The sequence below is a fragment of the Felis catus genome, chromosome D1, assembly GCF_018350175.1.
Source record: "Felis catus isolate Fca126 chromosome D1, F.catus_Fca126_mat1.0, whole genome shotgun sequence".
Lineage (NCBI taxonomy): Eukaryota > Metazoa > Chordata > Mammalia > Carnivora > Felidae > Felis > Felis catus.
The window spans coordinates 6,518,819-6,537,160 of NC_058377.1; the positions used below are offsets into that span (position 1 = coordinate 6,518,819).

The window sequence follows — 18,342 nt, forward strand, 5'->3', positions numbered from 1 at the left end:
CCATCCCACGAAACTGTGAGATCATGACCTGAGTTGAAACCAAGAGTTGGACACTTAACGGACTGAGCCACCAGGCGCCCTGGGGTACTTTTTTTTTTTTTTTTTTATCATAGAAATGTTTATGACTAAATTGTGTTCTCCAATGTATCCTGCCAAGCAGAACCAAGGGTGCAGGGCCACCACCCTGGTAAACCAGAAGGCAAGACCACCCTGGTTGGAACCAATGACAGAGCCTCAAGTCAAAGAGCAGTATTCTCGAGGCTTAAAATCGGATGGATTTGCCATGCTAGTGTTCTGACTTACTTGGGACCAGTGACCCCTTTCTTATTTCTGATTTCTCCCTTTTGGAAGGGGGATGTCTGTCCTATGCCTGTCCCACCACTGTATTTGGGAAGTAGATAATTTATCTCATCGCACAGATTCACGGCTGAAGAGGAATTTTGCCTCAGGGTGAGCCATACCCTGAATCTCACCCATTCTTGAGTAAGATGAAATTTAGATGAGATTGTAGACTCAAAATTCAGGCTGGAAAGGGTTAAGACTTCTGAAGCTAGGGTAAATATATATTGCATGTGAGAAGGAATGCCAGAGGGCAGGGTGTTTGGGCTGAATTGTCTCCCACCAAAATGCATATGCTAAAGTCCTAACTCCCTACACCCCAGGACATGACAGTATTTGGAGGTCAGATCATTCAAAACGAAATTAAACAAAATGATGTCATTAGGATAGGCTAATCCAGTACGACTGGTGTCCTTAAAGAAGAGGAGATTAGGACACAGACAGTTACAGAGGGAAGACCATGTGAGGATACAGGGAGAAGACGGCCATCTACAAGCCAAGTAGAGATGCCTAAGAAACCAAACCTGCTGATGTCTTGATCCTGGACTGCTGGCCTCTAAAACTAAGAAAACGCATTTCTGTTGTTTATGCCCCCTAGTGTGTGGTACTTTGTTATGGCAGCCCTAGCAAACTAATCCAGAAAGTATCTGAAATAGGCTTGTTTATTTAATTACTAATTAAAGAATGCCCCAAAGAATGCCCTGCTCTTCTAGTAGGAACAGCCCCAAGTGCCTCAATAATCAGGGTAGAGCTCAACAAATGAGGCTAACCCATAAGGCATTCAAGTAAGTTTCTCCAAAAAGATTTCTTTTTATTTTGTCATATACATCTTCCCCAAACCTTATTTATTTAAAAAAAATTTTAATGTTTATTTACTTTGAGAAAGAGAGACAGAATGGGAAGAGGGGAGAGGCAGAGAGAGAGGGAGATACAGAATCTGAAGCAGGCTCCAGGCTCCGAGCTGTCAGCACAGAGCCCGACTCGGGGCTCAAACTCACAAACTGTGAGATTGACTGGGCCACCCAAGCACCCTCATCTTCCACAAATTTTAATGTATTAATCTCAGTGCCCCTCTCACTACCTATTTCGTTTGATTTCTACTTCACTAATTTTTGTTTCAATCTATATCATTTCCTTCCTTCTACATTATGTGGGGTTTTCCTTCATTTTCCCTAACTCCTTAAATTGTATGCTAAAGTGCATTAATTTTGAGCTGCATCTCACAACTTGATGATAGTTTTGCTATCATTCACTCGGATTTTCCAATTTCCATTATGATTTCTTCTTTGACTATGAGTTTAAGACATCCCATCATTTCCAAGCATAAGACATTTCGGTTCTTTTCCTGCAATTTATTTCAAACTTAATTGCATGATAACGTACCCTATATGAAACCAATACTTTGAAATTTGCCAAAACTAACTTTGAGACCTAGTAAATAGTCAATTTTCATTAATGTTTCATGTGTGTTTAATGTTTTATTTTTTTTATCTTTGAGAGAGAGAGAGACAGAGCATGAGCAGGGGAGGGGCAGAGAGAGGGGAGACACAGAATCTGAAGCAGGCTCCAGGCTCTGAGTTGTCAGCACAGAGCCCGACGCGGGGCTCAAACTCACGGAGTGTGAGATCATGACCTGAGCCAAAATCAGACACCCAACCGACTGAGGCACCCAGGCACCCCTGTTTCCTGTGTGTTTAAAATGTATATTCTCTAATGTTCTAACCTGTCTGTTGGATCAAGCTTAATGATGGTGCTCTTCAAATATTCCGTCTCCTGCTAATTTTTTGTCGGTTTGATATATCAATCATTGAAACTTGCTAAATTTGCTAAACCAGTGATTCTCAAAATATGGTTCCCAAACCAGAAACAGCAGCAGCATGTGAGAACTTATTAGAGGTGGAAATTCTCAGATTCTATGCCCAACCTATTGAATCAGAAGCCCCGGAGATGGGCCCAGCAATCTGCTTTAACAAGACTTCCACAGGTTCTGAGGCATACTAAAGTTTGAGAACCAATGAGTTAAATGATCCCTCTTGAATGGGGGCTTTGTCAGTTTCTCCTTGCAGATTTGTCAATATTTGATTCATATGTTTTCAATTGTTGTTAATAGGCATGTAGTAGCATTAAATTGTTATATATCTCTAGTGAATCAAAGGTTTTATCATTATGAAAGAACACTAGTTATCTGTAGTAAACATAACTTTTTGTGTTAAAGTCAATTTTTCCTGCTACTAATATGGCTTTTCCAACTTCCTTTCAGTTAGTGTTGTCCTAGGGTATTTTGTTTTCCCACTTTGTCTTTCAATAATATGCCCGTATAACAATGATTTGTATACATCTCTTGAAATAGCATATAGCTGGATTTCGTTTTGTTTTTCAATCTGATCATCTTTGTCTTTTCATCAGAGTTTAATATATTTACACAAGGAATGATTAATGGAATATTCAGATTTATTTATACCAAATTACTATGTGTTTTCAACTTGTCTCACCCAATGGTACTTTTTTCCCCTCTTTCTTGCCTCCTTTTGTAAATTATAGAACTATGTCTATTCTTTTCTGGTTGCCCTAGCTATTCTAATGTGCCAACTTAACAAAGTTTGAAATTATCAGTGTTAATCCTGTTTCTAAACAATACAAGAATCTTAGAATACTTCAATAATTTCTCCAACTTATATGCTATTGTCTAGTAATTTAATTCTAACTTGCTTTTTCTTCCCTACAAGGTAGATAAGTTTATTCATGTTTTATACAGTCATTGATTGTTTAGACATACTTAGGACCAGATTAATGGGTGTGTGGCCTGTGAAGTCCCATACTGGTCCCTGCTCTGAAGGGCCCCATGCTTGACTTAATACTCTGCTGATGCCATTTTGAATTCTTAATAATTTTTTAACAAGGGGCCCTGCATTTTCAGGGCTCTGCACTGAGACCCAAAAATTATGTACCCAAATCTTCCATCAAGAACTTCTTTTAGAGGGTGACTTATTTTTCTTGTATTTATTTATTTTGAGTGTGTGTGTGTGTGTGTGTGTGTGTGCAAATGGGAGAGGGGTAGACAGAGGGGGAGACAGACTCCAAAGCAGGCTCTGCACTGTCAGTGCAGAGCCCAATGCGGGGCTGGAACTCACAAACCGCGAGGTCATGACCTGAGCTGAAGTCAGACACTTAACCAAATGAGGCACTGGGGTGCCCCTAGATAGTGCCTTTTGATGGTAAAGTCTGTCTTTTTTGATTGTGTAAAAATATCTTAATTGTACCTTCTTTGCTTTTAAATTGGTTTTGAGGGTATAGAACTTTAGATTGACTAATACCTTATCTTGCCACTTTGAATGTATTTTTCCTGTTTACGCTGTTGCAACTGAAAGTCAACCAACTATCCAATTACCTTTTCTTTTTAGGTGACCTGACTCTTTCTCTGTGACTTTTCACTGCCTTCTCTTTTTTGGGGTTGTATATTTCACTAAGATGTGTCTCAATGTTGATATGTTGCTTGGGATTTGTTTGGCTTTGTTGGGCTTCCCAGACTTTAAGATATCTTTTAATAATTAGGGAAATATTCAGCCATTAGATTCATATTGCCCTTTCCCTGGTCTATTATCTTCTTCAGGGACTCCTTTTAGACATAGATCAGACACCCTTATTCTCTCCTCCACATTCCTCAGTTCCTTTCATATTTTCCATTATTTTTCTCTCGGAATTTGTTCTGGATAATGATTTCAAGTCTACCTTCAAAAATGTTAATTCTTTTTTTAATTGTGTCTAATGGTGATGAAACCAATTTTGAGATTTTCTTTTCAGTTATTTCTAGAGGTTATTTTGCAAATCTACTTGTTTTGTATTCATATTTTTAAGCTTTACTTTTATTTTTTTTCACTTTTATTTCTTTAAACAAAGTTATTTTATATTCTGTGTTAAAAATTCCAAAAGCTGAAAATTTTATAGGCCTATTTATGCTGTTCATTAATTCTCTTTTCTCACTGAGGAGGCATTATTTCTCTTGAACTGTTCTCTTTTTTTTAAGTTTTTTTGATGTTTATTTATTTTTGAGAGATAGAGACAGCAGACAGAGTGTGAGTGGAGAAGGGGCAGAAAGAGAGGGAGACACAGAATCTTAAGCAGGCTCCAGGCTTTGAGCTGTCAGCACAGACCCCAACTTGGGGCTCGAACTCATGAACCATGAGATCATGACCTGAGCCAAAGTCGGATGCTCAACTGACTGAGCTACCCAGGCACCCCTGAACTGTTCTTTTCTTTGAAATATTACCTACGAATATGTTGACATCTAGATTGGAGCTGACTTCTCTCAAAGATGAGTTAATTCTATCTGGGGGAGCTACCACACTGGGACCACTTTATTTGTTTGTTTGTTTTTAAGTAGGCTCCAGGCTCAGTGCAGAGCCCAGTGCTAGACCTGAACTCACGACCCTGAGTTCAAGACCTGAGCTGAGATCAAGAGTCGGACACTTAACCAACTGAGCCACCCAGGTACCCCCCAAATTGGGACTACTTTATTTTTTTAATGTTTATGTATTTATTTTGAGAGAGAGAGAGACAGTGTGTGTGAGCAGACGAGGGGCAGAGAGGAGGGAGTGGAGAGAGAGAGAATCCCAAGCAGGCTCCACGTTGTCAGGAGAGGCCCAACTCAGGGCTCGAGCTCACAACCGTGAGCCAAGTTCCAGTTGGACACTTAACTAAATGAGCCCCCCAGGCACCCCTGGGACTATGTTAATTATATCCTATGCTGGAGGGAATTTTTTAAAACACACAGCATGAGTTAGAACCACATAACTCATAAGGGCCAGCTTGTTCAAAGAATATTTTCTCAACTTCAGAACAGAACAGTCTTATCTGATCTCTTCTGCAGAATGGAGTTTATTTTTCATTTACCCTTATACTTCAAGTATAGTTCTCTGAGCCTCCAGCTTCATTGAGAAGGTTTATTACTAGGCCCCACACCTTAAGCATGCCTTGAACTTTAATATTTATACTTAAATCTTCAGGGTTTAGCAGGAACCTTCCAGGCAAAAATGGACTTTAGCATATTCCTAGTTCCCAGGATCTCTGCGTCTCCCTCAAAACTACCAGTCCTGCAATGGATTTTAAACGAGTTTATATTCTTTATGTTTTATCTGTTTAGTTTATAGGGTCATTCAGAGTATCTAAGTGACAAAACTGCCTGAAATGGAACTCTGCATCTACTTAATCTATAACATAAAATTTTGAACCATGAAGACATCTTAAGAAGAAGAAGAAAATACACAAACTAGCAACAGACTTGGAGAAGATATTTACGATCCATATATCTGACAAAGAACTCATACCCACAATACGTAACTACAAATGAAGAAAAAGACGACCTAAGTAAAAAATAGGCAAAATATATTTACATGCACTTCACAAGATAGGATATCCAAATGGTCACCAAGGAAATGCAATAACATTCCACTACATAACAGAAGGGCTACTTTTGGGGGGCACCTGGGTGGCTCGGTCAATTAAGTGTCAGACTTTGGCTCAGGTCACGATCTCACGGTTCACGAGTTTGAGCCCCACATTGGGCTCTGTGCTAACAGCTCAGAGTCTGGAGCCTGCTTGAGATTCTGTGTCTTTCTCTCTGCCCCTCCCCTACTCACGCTCTGATTCTATCTCAAAAGGAAGTAAACATTTAAAAAAAAAGAAGGGCTAATTTTTTAAAATGACAATACCAAATATTGATGAGGATGCAGAATTTCTGTTCCTGTTATAGACTTCTGGTGGGAACGTAAAAAATACAATCACTTCATTAAACTGTAGACCTGCTAAGGCTGCACATATGCTTCCCCAAGACCCTGCAATCCCGCTCTGGGTGTATACCAAAAAGAAAATACGTATTTGCATAAACGAGATATACAAGAATGTTCATCTTTATCACTATTACCCCCGTGATGTTGTGGCATAATAAGAAATACATATTTGGTCCCTGCTCCTGGCATAGAGCTCCTAAAACCCTTGGGATTTCCTGAGGGAGAGGGGTAAGAGAAGCATCTTCTGTTATGCATAATAAGCCCCTTTGAACCATATCTGAGTTTATGCCAATGTGATGAGTCTTCGAGATTGGGGTCTGGTCACCGAAAAAACCAGCCATGTGATTAGGACGGTGGGACTTTTAGCTCCACCCCCTGACCTCCAGGAAGGAGAGAGGATTCTCTCTCTCTCTGAGCTAGAATTCAGTTCATTGTGAACCACCGGTGATTTAATCAACTGCACCTCCACAATGGAACCTCCATAAAAACATTAACCGATAAGGTTCAGAGAGCTCTGGGTTGATGAACACAGGAAGTGCTGGAGGGTAGTGTTCCCACAGAGAGCATGGAGGCTCTTTTACCTACTTACCCCCCACATCTTGTCTATGCATCTCCTCCTTTGGACTGTTCCTGAGTCTTATCCTGTAAAATAAGTAGATAAGTAGGTAACAATATAAATAAATAAATAAATAAATAAATAAATAAATAAATAACTAAGTAACCTATTTTCCTGAGCTCTGTGAGTCCTTTAAGCAAATTATCAAACCTGAGAAGGAGGTCAGGGGAGCCCTCTGACTTGCTAGCTGGTTGGTCAGAAGCACGGGGGGCCCAGGTTTGCAACTGGCATCTCAAGTAGAGGCAGTCGTGTAAGGCTGAGCCTTTAACCTGTGGGGTCTGTAGTAATAATGCCAGGTACTTAGTTACAGAATTGAGTTGAGTTGTAGGACACCCAGTTGGCACCCAGAGGGTGGGAGAATTGGTTGTTGGTGTGAAAAATCTGCACACTTGGTGTCAGAAGAGTTCTGTGGGCAAAATCAGGTTTTAGTGAGCCCCAAACTCAAAAGTACCTGAATGCTTATCGGCAGGAGGACAGATAAATTTCCACAATGGAATACTATAAGTGTTGGGAAAAACACCAAGTACTGATATGTGAAACATGGGATGGTGACTCTACAAACATATATTGAGTGAAAAAAGTCAGAACTACTCTGTGCTTCCATTTATATGAGTTTCAAGAAGCTCAAGAAGGTAAAACTAATCTATTATGTTTACTTATTTATTTTGAGAGAGAGAGAGAGAGAGAGAGAGAGCATGAGTGAGGGAGTGGGCAGAGCAAGAGGGAGAGAGAGAATCCCAAGCAGGCTCTGCACCAACGCAGGGCTCCACTCACGACCTGTGAGATCATGACCTGAGCTAAAATGAAGAGTTGGATGCTTCATGGACTGAGCCATCCAGCTGCCCAAAACTAATCCATTACGATAGGAATCAGAATAGTGGTTACTTTTGGTGTTAAGGTTTGAATTGTGTTTCCCAAAAAGGTATATGGAAGTCCTAATTCCTGTACCTGTGAATGTGACCTTACTGGAAATGGGATCTTTGAAGATGTGATAAGTAGGTTGAAGTCATACAGAATTAGGCTGGGTCCTAACTCAATGACCAACATCCCTTATGAGGGCAATGTGGACACAGAGACAGAGGGATATAGATGCAGAAGGCCGTGTGATGAGGAAGGCGAGATCAGAGTAACAGCTGCAGAACAAGGAGCTCCAGGATTGCTGGAAACCACCAGAAGCAAGAGAGAGTCTAGAACAGATTCCCCCCAAGGGGCACCTGGGTGGCTCTGTCAGTTGAGCATCCGACATCTGCTCAGGTCATGATCCCATGGTTTGTGGGTTCGAGCCCCATATTGGATTCTGGGCAGATAGCTCAGAGCCTGGAGCCTGCTTCAGATTCTGGGTCTCTCTTTCTCTCTGCCCCTCCCTGGCTTGAGCTCTGTCTCTCTCTTAAAAATAAATAAACATTAAAAAAAAAAAACAATGCCTTATAAACATAAAAGGATATAAATCAGGGAATTGGAATCAGGTGCTTACAAAAAATGTTTGGAATGCCTGGAGAAGCCTGATGTCCAGGGGTGACTTCTAGGAAGAACACAGAACTAGCCCAGCAGAGGAGCCACACCTTGGCTACAGCCAGGGAAGTGGAAACACTGGCTGCCTCTAGAACATACCAAGGGTCAGGAAGTCACTGGTGCTGCACATGGTCCTTGTGAGCTCTTGCGTGCCTATCAGACACCCCACGCCTGGCCTCCTGCTATCTGCACAGCTAGAAATTGGACACTGAGAAAAAAACACCCCTGTGACTCTAGGAGCTGGTAGAAAATACTGGAAGTGACAGGCAGATGGCCTTGACCTCACTTCCACCTTTAATTCATAACAAATGTATCTAATTCGTGGAAAGTATCCCAACAGTTGGTAACTTTTCAGACTCTGCAGTATAGGAAGGCAGAGTAGGGAGACTTGGGAATGGAGGCTAAATTATGAATTATGTCCCCCATAATTCAAACCTTTGGCTACTCAACCTTTATGGACATTTGTACCCATACTTAAACTTTTTTTAAAAATTTTTTAATTTTTAATGTTTGTTTATTTTTGAGAGAGAGAGACAATGAGCAGGGGAGGGGCAGAGAGGGAGACATAATCCAAAGCGGGCTCCAGGCTCTGAGCTGTCAGCACAGATTCCTACATGGGGCTTGAACCCACGAACCGCAAGATCATCACCTGAGCTGAGGATGCTCAACCGACTGAGCCACCCAGGCACCTCCATATTTAAAGTTCTAAACAATGGCGAGAGCAAAACACCCTGTTCCTGCCTCATGCGATGTAGTTACCTTCAGACATGCACGGTCTCTCACAAGAAGGGTAAATGCAAATTCCAAAGAATCATTGCCTCCACCTCTGGGTAGTGTTCGCTCCTCTTCTCATTCAGTCCAGAGAACCATGTTCTATAACAGGTGGACTAAACTATCAAGTTAACCACCAACACACCCATACAAATACAAGGGAAAAGGAAGAGGAAAAACATAAGGGAAATTGGTTCAAGTATATGCATATTAGCCCAAGACGAGGGCTTGATGCACCTGTTTGTTTGGGAGGTGACCTCCCAGAGGAAGGGTGAAGATTGGGATGCGATAGGAAAGGGGAAAGAGAGCAGAACTGGTTGTGGGGCCGGTTATCACGTGGGCAACGGCTGCCGAACCCACTGGGACTTCCGTGAGGAACAGATTCAATGCAACTCCGAGTTGTCCCCTCTCAAGGACGGAGGTGGGAATCTATCCACCTCCAATCCCTGATGGCAGAGAGTTGCCCCTGGGCACTAACTCCTCTCCATGTAGGGAACCCCATGCATGGCTTGAGCAAACCTTCCTGATGTCAGAGAAAGCCCTGAGCAGGAAAACAGAAACACTAAAGGACACATTTATTTATTGTTGTTTATTTCCCGAGGAGTCCTGCCTGCATTGGGAAGCTAGTTTTCCATGAACTTTTCTGGCTTGGCACGTAAGAGGCAAACCAAAAGGTTCCCAAGATTCCAGAAAAACTCTTTGTCCCCTTGTATAGCAGGAGACCTATTTCTCCTGGATGGTCAAGATCAATCATCCCAATGAGTATAGTGACCCTCTATTTGCCAATAGTGAGCGCCTGGACACTGGACTGTTGTTGCAGAAAGAACCCCACGTCATCACTACCCATGCTGAACAGCAGAAGAAACAGACAGATGGCTTCTGCCTCACCTCTACCTCTCAAATCTTGACCACAGACATCTTGTAACAGCCTAGCTACTGTCAATTCTTTTAATGTACTTATCAGAGATGCTTTCTGAAATATTTACAAAGATATGATTCCATCTCACTAGTAAGTGGAATATTTATATCTGTGACATACAATGTCTCTCTATCTTGGATAGTGCGGAAGGTTGTAAGTTTCTGGGTAATTTACGAGCACTGGGATTATAAACACTAAACTCAGTGTTTATTAGCAATACAAGTCTTAAAGTGGATACTCCTGTGGGTGGTACCCACTGCAGGAGTTACATAATTAATGCACTGATTCTTCCTGGTCTTGCTTTCAGAGCCAACAGATTTGGGGGATGCCCTCTTTACACTAATCTCATTCTAAGTGATTTTATTGAAAACGTCAAAGGAAAATAATTAAGGGGCAAAATGAATAGGTCCATTACATGGAGTTATTCCACATAAAATCTACACTGTAGATTATTGCATTATTGTTCAAATACTGATGTGCTTTTGAAAAATTTCCAAGCAGAAGTAGAAAGAGAAGAGGTTGGGACATTTAGGATGTAATGGAACATCATTGAAAAGTGCTGCTGTTAAAAAGTAAGTAGGTAAGCACTTGAGAAATTTGGGCATATACCATTGAGCACATAAAAATGATATTTTAAGCTCAAGAATGAACTAAAAGTCTTATTGAACTGCTGACAGTTTTTGAAAAGTATTGAAAAACTATATAGCAGCACAAAGAATTGAAAGGGTAAGTATAGTGCCATCCTGTATTAGTTGCAGAAACAGTGTCCCCTAATGTCTCTTAAAATTATCCTCATAGGCCCAACCCACTTGTCAGCAAAAATTAAATGGCAGGGTTATTGTGATATTTACTGAGATGCTGCCTACTTTTACAAAACACTCTTCAAAACATTTACTAATGTTCTGTTATAAATAATTAAAATCAAATGAATTCAGAATTGCTAAATAATTTAAACACTTGTCAAAATAAATCACCTAAGAATATTCTGAGGTTTGATATATTTGATTTTCATGCTTTGATTTACTTGTTTCCCCCATTAAATCAGATAAAATAAAACAAAGAAGAGTTAAACTTTCAACTCATATATGCCAAATAAGAGTGCCTGTACCGTCCTGAAAAACGCATTTGTTGGAAAAGAAACTTAAATGCATTAACAAAAGAAACTGATAAAATTTGAAATTTGGGTGGATTTTCCACAAGTCACACGTGCTCTAAATTCAAATCACAGTACTGTCTTCCCACAAGTACTGTCGTATTTTCATAGACTATAGGTCCCCGTTTTGGGTTTAATGTATATGGTCCTTGGGCTCAAAACATTAATATATATCTTAATATGTATATGTGTCCTTGGCATCAAGAAATTAGCAACATACCGGGGAAAGAAAGCATGTACAATAAAAATTGACAAAGTAAAGAACTATATGTCAAATGCCATAAATTCTAAAGGGATTCAAAATTAGATTAGACAGCACCAGGCTCAATCAGAAACAACTTCAAAAAAACAAACACCTTTTTTTTCCTGGGCTTTAAATTATGCCTAGGACCTAGGATAGGTGGTGAGTAAGAGAGCATTTGGAATCAAGGTAAAAAGTAGAGTATTGCGTCTCAGCATGGAAGAACGAGCAAACCGCCTGGCTGAAAGAGGGGACTTCATGATACGAAACAGAAGACAAGGAAAGAAATGTAGGTTGGGGTTCAACCAGAAAGGGCCTTGAACTGAGGTCAAGCAGTTTCAGTTCCACTGTATAGACAGTCCGTAAGAGGCTTTTTGAGCAGTCCAGTACTAAGAAGGCTGCTCCTGTAGAACACATTAGAAATAAAGGGTTGAATGCAGGGAGAGCCATTAGCAGGTCATTACGGCAGCGTGGATTCTGTAGCAGGGTCCAGGGGATCATGAATTGCAGTAATAGGAATAAAGAAGAAGGAACCAGAACAAAGGAGGCGTCCTTAGAACCCAGAGAAGTTGGTGATTGCTTAGCAAGAAGAGACAAAAGACCAGACTAAGAAAGGAAGAAGAGAACGGGCTTGATTTTCAAGCTTCAAGGAATAGCTATGTTTTCAGGGGGTCATGTCTGGGCCTGTTTAAAATACATGGAGAAGACTGCTAGAGGGGTGCCTGAGTGGCTCAGTCGTTTGAGCGACTGACTTCAGCTCAGGTCATGATCTCATAGTTCATGGGTTCGAGCCCCACATAGTGCTCTGTGATGACAGCTCGGAGCCTAGAGCCTGCTTCCGATTCTGTGTCTCCCTCTCTCTCTGCCCCTCCGCTGCTCATGCTCTGTCTCTCTCTGTCTCAAAAATAAATAAACATTAAAAAAATTTTTAAATAAATGAAAATAAACATCAAAAAAGTAAAAAATAAAAGACTGATCACAAGCTACTCAAAAGTAAATAAAATTTTTTAAAAAATGGAAAATACTGTTAGAACAAGAGATCTGGAACTCTGGCCTAGCAGTGGCAGCTGGACAAGGAAATGAAACTAAATATCCTGAGGAAGAGAATGCAGGTAGAAAAAAACAGAACCAACCTAGCAAATGCCCTCACTTAGAGGGCCACCTTTTGTGGAAGCCAAAACATTTAATGGATGTCAGTGCAAGAAACAGACATATGTAACAGGAGTGATGACAATGATTATTATTTTGGAAGTTTATCTCTCAATATTACTCAGGCAAATAATAAGATACAGAAATTTCACTAAAGAATAATGAAAAAGCAAGAATGATACCAACCAAAACTCTTTTTCATGAATTATGCCAAGAGAAATTGTGACAGATCAAGAGGGATAAATGTTAGAATGTTTTCAAATTAAATGCATATTGCTCACTTATGCAAGATGAAGGCTGATGGAGTGTTTGTCTACAAATATGTAAGTGGATGTATGCACATAAGAAGTGCTTAGTTAATGTTGCTTAATAATTAGTTAAGGACATTCTGACTTCAGATGCTTGTGGGCAATGCAGGAAACCAGACATATAAATCACCAATTAAAATAAAGTAAAATGAAGCAATAATAATAATGCTTATTATTATTATCATTATGTGCTTACCATGTTTTTATTATCCCCACTTTATAGAACAAGAAACCGAGGTCGAGAGAGGTTATACAAATTGCTCAAAGTCACACAGTTAATAGATAATACATTCAAACCCAGATTTGCTGATTCCACAGTCTGGGCCCTTAAACAGATACATCAAGTCTCCAGAGAGGGTTCAATAGTGGTTTCCATGGAAGGTAGAACGGAGGAGGTTCTTGATGCAAGAGGCAAGAGACAGCACTGAGAGGGTAATGAGATCAGGAATAGTTTCATTGAGATGAATAAGGCAGCTTCGTAAAAAGTAGAGGTTTGGTAGACAAAGAAACAGAACGTGGCAGGCAAAAGGAAGAAGAATTACAAACACAAGGTGTGACTGGCTCACCGAGGGCACATGAAGATGTGGTAAAAGGCAAGGTCAGAAAGGTCAGCAGGAGCATGCCTTCAAGAGCTCGATGCCTCCTGAAGCCTTGTGACACCAGGAAGCTTAGGAATGTCCTGACTGTTGAGACATTAATGTGTGTGATGGATAGGACAGGGCAGAAATGCTAGTAAGGAGGTAAGTGTAATAGTCCAGGCAAAGCTAATAGGGAGCCTAAACTAGGGATGGAAAGGAGGGAACAGAGCGTGAACATATTTAGAAAGTAGAGTCTACAAAGTTGAGTGCTGATAGGACTTCCGTGTAAAGGGGAAGGGGGACTCGAGGCTAACTTCCGGCTTCTGACTGCTGCAAGGCACAAAAGATTTTTTTTTTTTTCCTCTTGAAGACTCTAGGGAGAGGAGCAAGTCTGACATGGGAAATAATGAAATAATGAATTTTACGTTGGACTTTTGTGTTCGGAATGCCTCTAAGACATCCAGATGGAGATGCATAGAGAATATACGGTAAAAATTTGTGTCTGTCACTCGGAAGTGATTTGTTACTACCCACTGATATCAAACTGATGTAGCCCTTCCAAATATACAATATTCTTTTGTTAATTCAGAAAGCAACCTTTTATGTATGGAAATATAAAGGTATGGGTTTAATAACACACACCAGTGAGCATAATCCTACTACTGGTCAACAACAGATCCCGGATGGGAAAGCAGGTCGGTCAACTTTGGATCTGTCCATTAGACTGTACTGCCTCCATGTGTATCCAAGTTGCAATAGCAGAAGGAAAGTATATCACTTCATTGTTTTAGGAAAGATTATACATATTCAAATACTTGGAAGGCAAAAGCAATCCAATGAGACAGATTCTTAGTCTATGTAACCTTTTGGGAAACCTGTTGGGAGCTCTGCCATAGTCTGGTATTTCCCAGAATAAAGCCTTAACACAATAATAATTTCTATATGACCTACAAAAGAGTTCTTCAGTAATCTGAAAGGATTTGTATTCTTAGCTTTATTAAGTTACCAAGAAGTAATGGACCAATTAGAAATAAGGGCTAGAAGTAAAATGTAATTACTTGCTATACTATCTTCCTGTGATCTTCAGCCAAAAGCACTAAAGGTCAGAATGTATGTCTAGTATTAATAAAAAACCAAAGCATTGTTAAGCACGATAGTGAGCATACTCTGAAGATTTAGGAAAAGACAATAAAAAATGATTTTTCTAGCCTGGGGGTGGGGAGTAGACTCACACAAGTTCTATAAAATATGGTTAGCACTTACCTATGCAAACAAAGGAAGAAATTCCTCTTTCTTCAAAAACAGATACCATAGAACTCCAAAAGAGGAGAACAATTATGGCGAGTGGGTGGGGGGGGGGGAGAAGAAATTAAAAGAATACAATGATCTGGGGATTTAAAACTCAGATTTACTTATGTGCTGAGACTTTTGAAAAGGAGGAAGAGGCTATGCATGTTTTAAGTGAGGTAGTAGTAGAATTTGAACTCAAGACTGAAACCTACCTCTGTCTTCAAATTCCATGCTGCCAATCACCCTGTCTTCTGCCTTTTAAGAGAGAAGGTTAGATATTATCTTCCCAAACCCCAAGTCAACATGTCTGAAATCCTCTCATCAACCATCACCTGGAGAAGAGTTTGTCTTCCTTAAAAGCATAATCCTAAGTGAGAGGAAATCTACGGTATGGGCCACCCACCTTGTCATTATTAATTGAATAATTAAATATTGAGTGTTTAATCTGTGCTGGGCAAGATTCTAGCAATTGCATATAGACAGTATGGAAGATGGGTTGGGGAAGGACATGAATGAATAAATGAATGAATGAATGAATGAATAATACAGGAAGAGTATCAGAGAGTTGCAAGTGCGAGTGAGAGGAGGGAAGGAATGGTAGAACAGAAATAGGTAATAACCTTAAATTTAAATCAGAAGAACTAAGGACTAGCTTAGCTTTGGAACAAACTAGTGTTTGGACCTTCGGCACAGCACCTCACTCCCCTGGATCTTCATGCCTCACACATCAAATGAAAGTCATTTTAAAATTTTTTTTTTAACGTTTATTTATTTTTGAGACAGAGAGAGACAGAGCATGAACGGGGGATGGTCAGAGAGAGAGGGAGACACAGAATCTGAAACAGGCTCCAGGCTCTGAGCTGTCAGCACAGAGCCCGATGCGGGGCTCGAACTCATGGACCGCGAGATTGTGACCTGAGCTGAAGTCGGCCGCTTAACCGACTGAGCCACCCAGGCGCCCCTAAATGAAAGTCATTTTAAAATATAGTGTATTGAACGTGTATGTTTATATTTGTTCCTTTCCAAAACCCCAGGGAGTGATATAGTAAACAGATGAACTAAAAACAAAACAAAATAAAAAAGGAAGACGTAAACCCACAAGGACAAAAGAGAAGGAAAGTCGACAGCAGTCAGCAGATAAGAGTGTCAACCAAATTTCCGAAGATGAAAATAGTGGAACAATTGGTAGCTGACTTAGCAGAATTAAGGAAGCTGAACCCTAGTGTGGGAAGTCAGAAGCCAAAACAAGCCACTAAACAGAATAAAATGAAGTCAGAGAAAGAAAGACCAAGCTGGGACTGAAATAAAGCTTTCAAGATAATAATATCACCAGAGAGATAATACAATGATGAATCTACAAAACAAGAACAGTATGCTATAAGAAGAAAATAATCAGAAAGCATCAACAACCACAAAAACTTTTTGGAAATTAAAGGCTGGTAGGAAAAATTTTAAATTCATCAGAAAGATTGAAAGATAAAGTTGAGGAAATCTACTAAGAAGTGAAACCAAGGAATGAAGAAAAGGAAATTCTCGAATTGGAAACAAATACCAAAAATATCCTGTTATGGAAAAGCAAGAGTATCCATATGAAGGAATCCACAGCAAAAGAGAAAGTCACATCACTGTAACATTTTATAAAACCACACATAAAGAAAGGATCTGAAAAGTGGATCAGAGGGGGAAAAAGCCAGTCGTTTCCACACAAACATGTAGGAGTCAAGATCGCAATGGACTTCTTAACCACAACCCTGGAGCCCAGGAGAAAATACCAAAATGTCTTCAAAATTCTAATGGAAAATGATTTCCAACCATTAAACACTAGGGCAAACTGTTAGGTAAATAGGAAGATAAAGACACTTGAGACGTGAAATTTCTCAAAAAATTCCTGGCTATGCATCCTTTTTTGGGAAGCTGCTGGCGCATGTAATCCACCAAGTCAAAACGTGTATCAAGTGAGAAAGAGCCGTGGTGGAGCAGGTGCAGTGGATTGGCTCACTGAGTATCCTAATCTCATGTGCCTCTCTGGTTGTGTAGCGGATGGAAAGCTAAAATCACATTCACCCATGTCTCTGGAAGACTTCAGTTTCATCAATCACATGCATGTTCAGACACGTGAATTCAGGACTGAGTCAAGGAGACACTGAGTATGTAACACGCATGGCCTCTGGGGCGCCTGGGTGGCTCGGTCGGTTGAGCGTCCGACTTCGGCTCGGGTCATGATCTCACAGTTTGTGAGTTCGAGCCCCGAGTCCGGCTCTGTGCTGACAGCTCGGAGCCTGGAGCCTGCTTCGGATTCACGGTCTCCCCCTCTCTGCCCCTCCCCCGCTCACACTCAGTCTCTCTCAAAAATAAATAAACTTAAAAGTTTATAACTTTTAAAATATATAAACACGTATGGCACCTTTTTTTTGCTGCTGTGGATATATCGAGTGTAAAATGGCTCTGGAGCCAGCAGATTAGCGGCAGCCACCCTGGTCCCTGTATCCAAGCTGGGAGGGGATGGTCCTGGAGTCAATCGCTGATTCCTCCTCCCTCCCCCAGCATCTTGATTACAGCAGACATGGCAGCTCCAGGAGCCAGTGCTATTCTAGGAGTCGTCGCTGGCGTCCCCACCTACAGCCCGGCCCTCCAGCCCTGTCCGCAGTTTCCACCACTGAATTCCTGCACTAAATACTTTTCTACTTAAAACAGCTCGGCTGGTTTTTGTTATCTATCTGTACCTGAAAGGACTGTACGCAATAAATATTCAAGGATAGGAATCTGGGATTGTGTGGCCTGGATTTTCGGGAAGGAGTGGGGAGCTGTGACAGTTAGAAGGTGAGATGTTGATAGACCATGACACCCAGTAGCGTGTTACTTGAATTAGCACCTGTGTGCGGTGAAGCGTGCCTTCTGTAGGCTTTGGTGGGATGCGTAGCGAAGGCCACAGCACAGGGTGCTGCACAACACAAGGGCTGAGAGGCCCGGGTGATTTTTTGCTCCCTTGGGTCCCTTACAGCCACTCTGGGGCACCCTTTGTCTCCCAGCTCCAGGTAAAAAGTCACACCAGTTAGTTTCGGGGCGTCCTTAGATAATAAAATGTCCGCTTATTCTCTTCAGACCACACAACACACAGTCAATTCGAGGATAGTCTCCAATCCCTGACCCCCAACTCTGGCCTGTTGCAGCCAGAAGCCTGCTCTTGGGGAGAAGGAGGAAGGCAGCGACCGCTCTCCACCCCACCTAGTGCTTCCCCTCCCTCATGTTGCCAACCCTGGGGTTTGGCCGTTCCAGGGTCAGAGGACATGGAAAAGAAAGGAAAGGAAAGCAGAATTCATACCTAACGGGCACTGTGGTGGCGATGGGGCCGTTATGCTCTCCGGTCTCAGAGAAGATTTTAAACCAGGTTTTGTTTTGTTTTTTTTTAATCCTGGGCAGCTTGGCAGCCTTCGTGCAGTCTTCACAAATCCCTCATCACTAGAAAGTTTTCGGCTGCGGGTCCCTTGACGTGGGTGCAAGCCTCTGTCTTCTGACCGGTGCTGGCTGCCCCTTCCGCAGTCCGCAGGCATCCAGTGGTGCACCTGCAGCAGGGAACACGGGGACATTTCCACGCTGGCTTCTCACAGGCACGATTCCTTGTGGTCCACAGAAGACACTTACTCATCCTTCCCCCCAACAAAGTAGAGAAGTGCAGGTTA

General features: G+C 41.3%; 1 protein-coding gene across 3 annotated transcripts in view; it reads right to left on the reverse strand.

Moving 5' to 3' along the window:
• The window catches only part of SLC35F2 (solute carrier family 35 member F2), a 137,782-nt gene that overhangs the window by 107,729 nt on the left and 11,711 nt on the right, over positions 1 to 18,342 (reverse strand). For 2 of the 3 annotated variants that reach the window (XM_023238903.2, XM_045038016.1), the window contains exons 2-3: positions 17,985 to 18,225; positions 6,715 to 6,767 (exon numbers count right to left, since the gene is read on the reverse strand). The gene's annotated coding sequence lies outside the window, so the exon portion shown is untranslated. Of the gene's footprint in view, positions 1 to 6,714; positions 6,768 to 14,874; positions 14,918 to 17,984; positions 18,226 to 18,342 lie in introns of all 3 variants that reach the window. The other variant, XM_045038017.1, reaches the window with a different exon arrangement.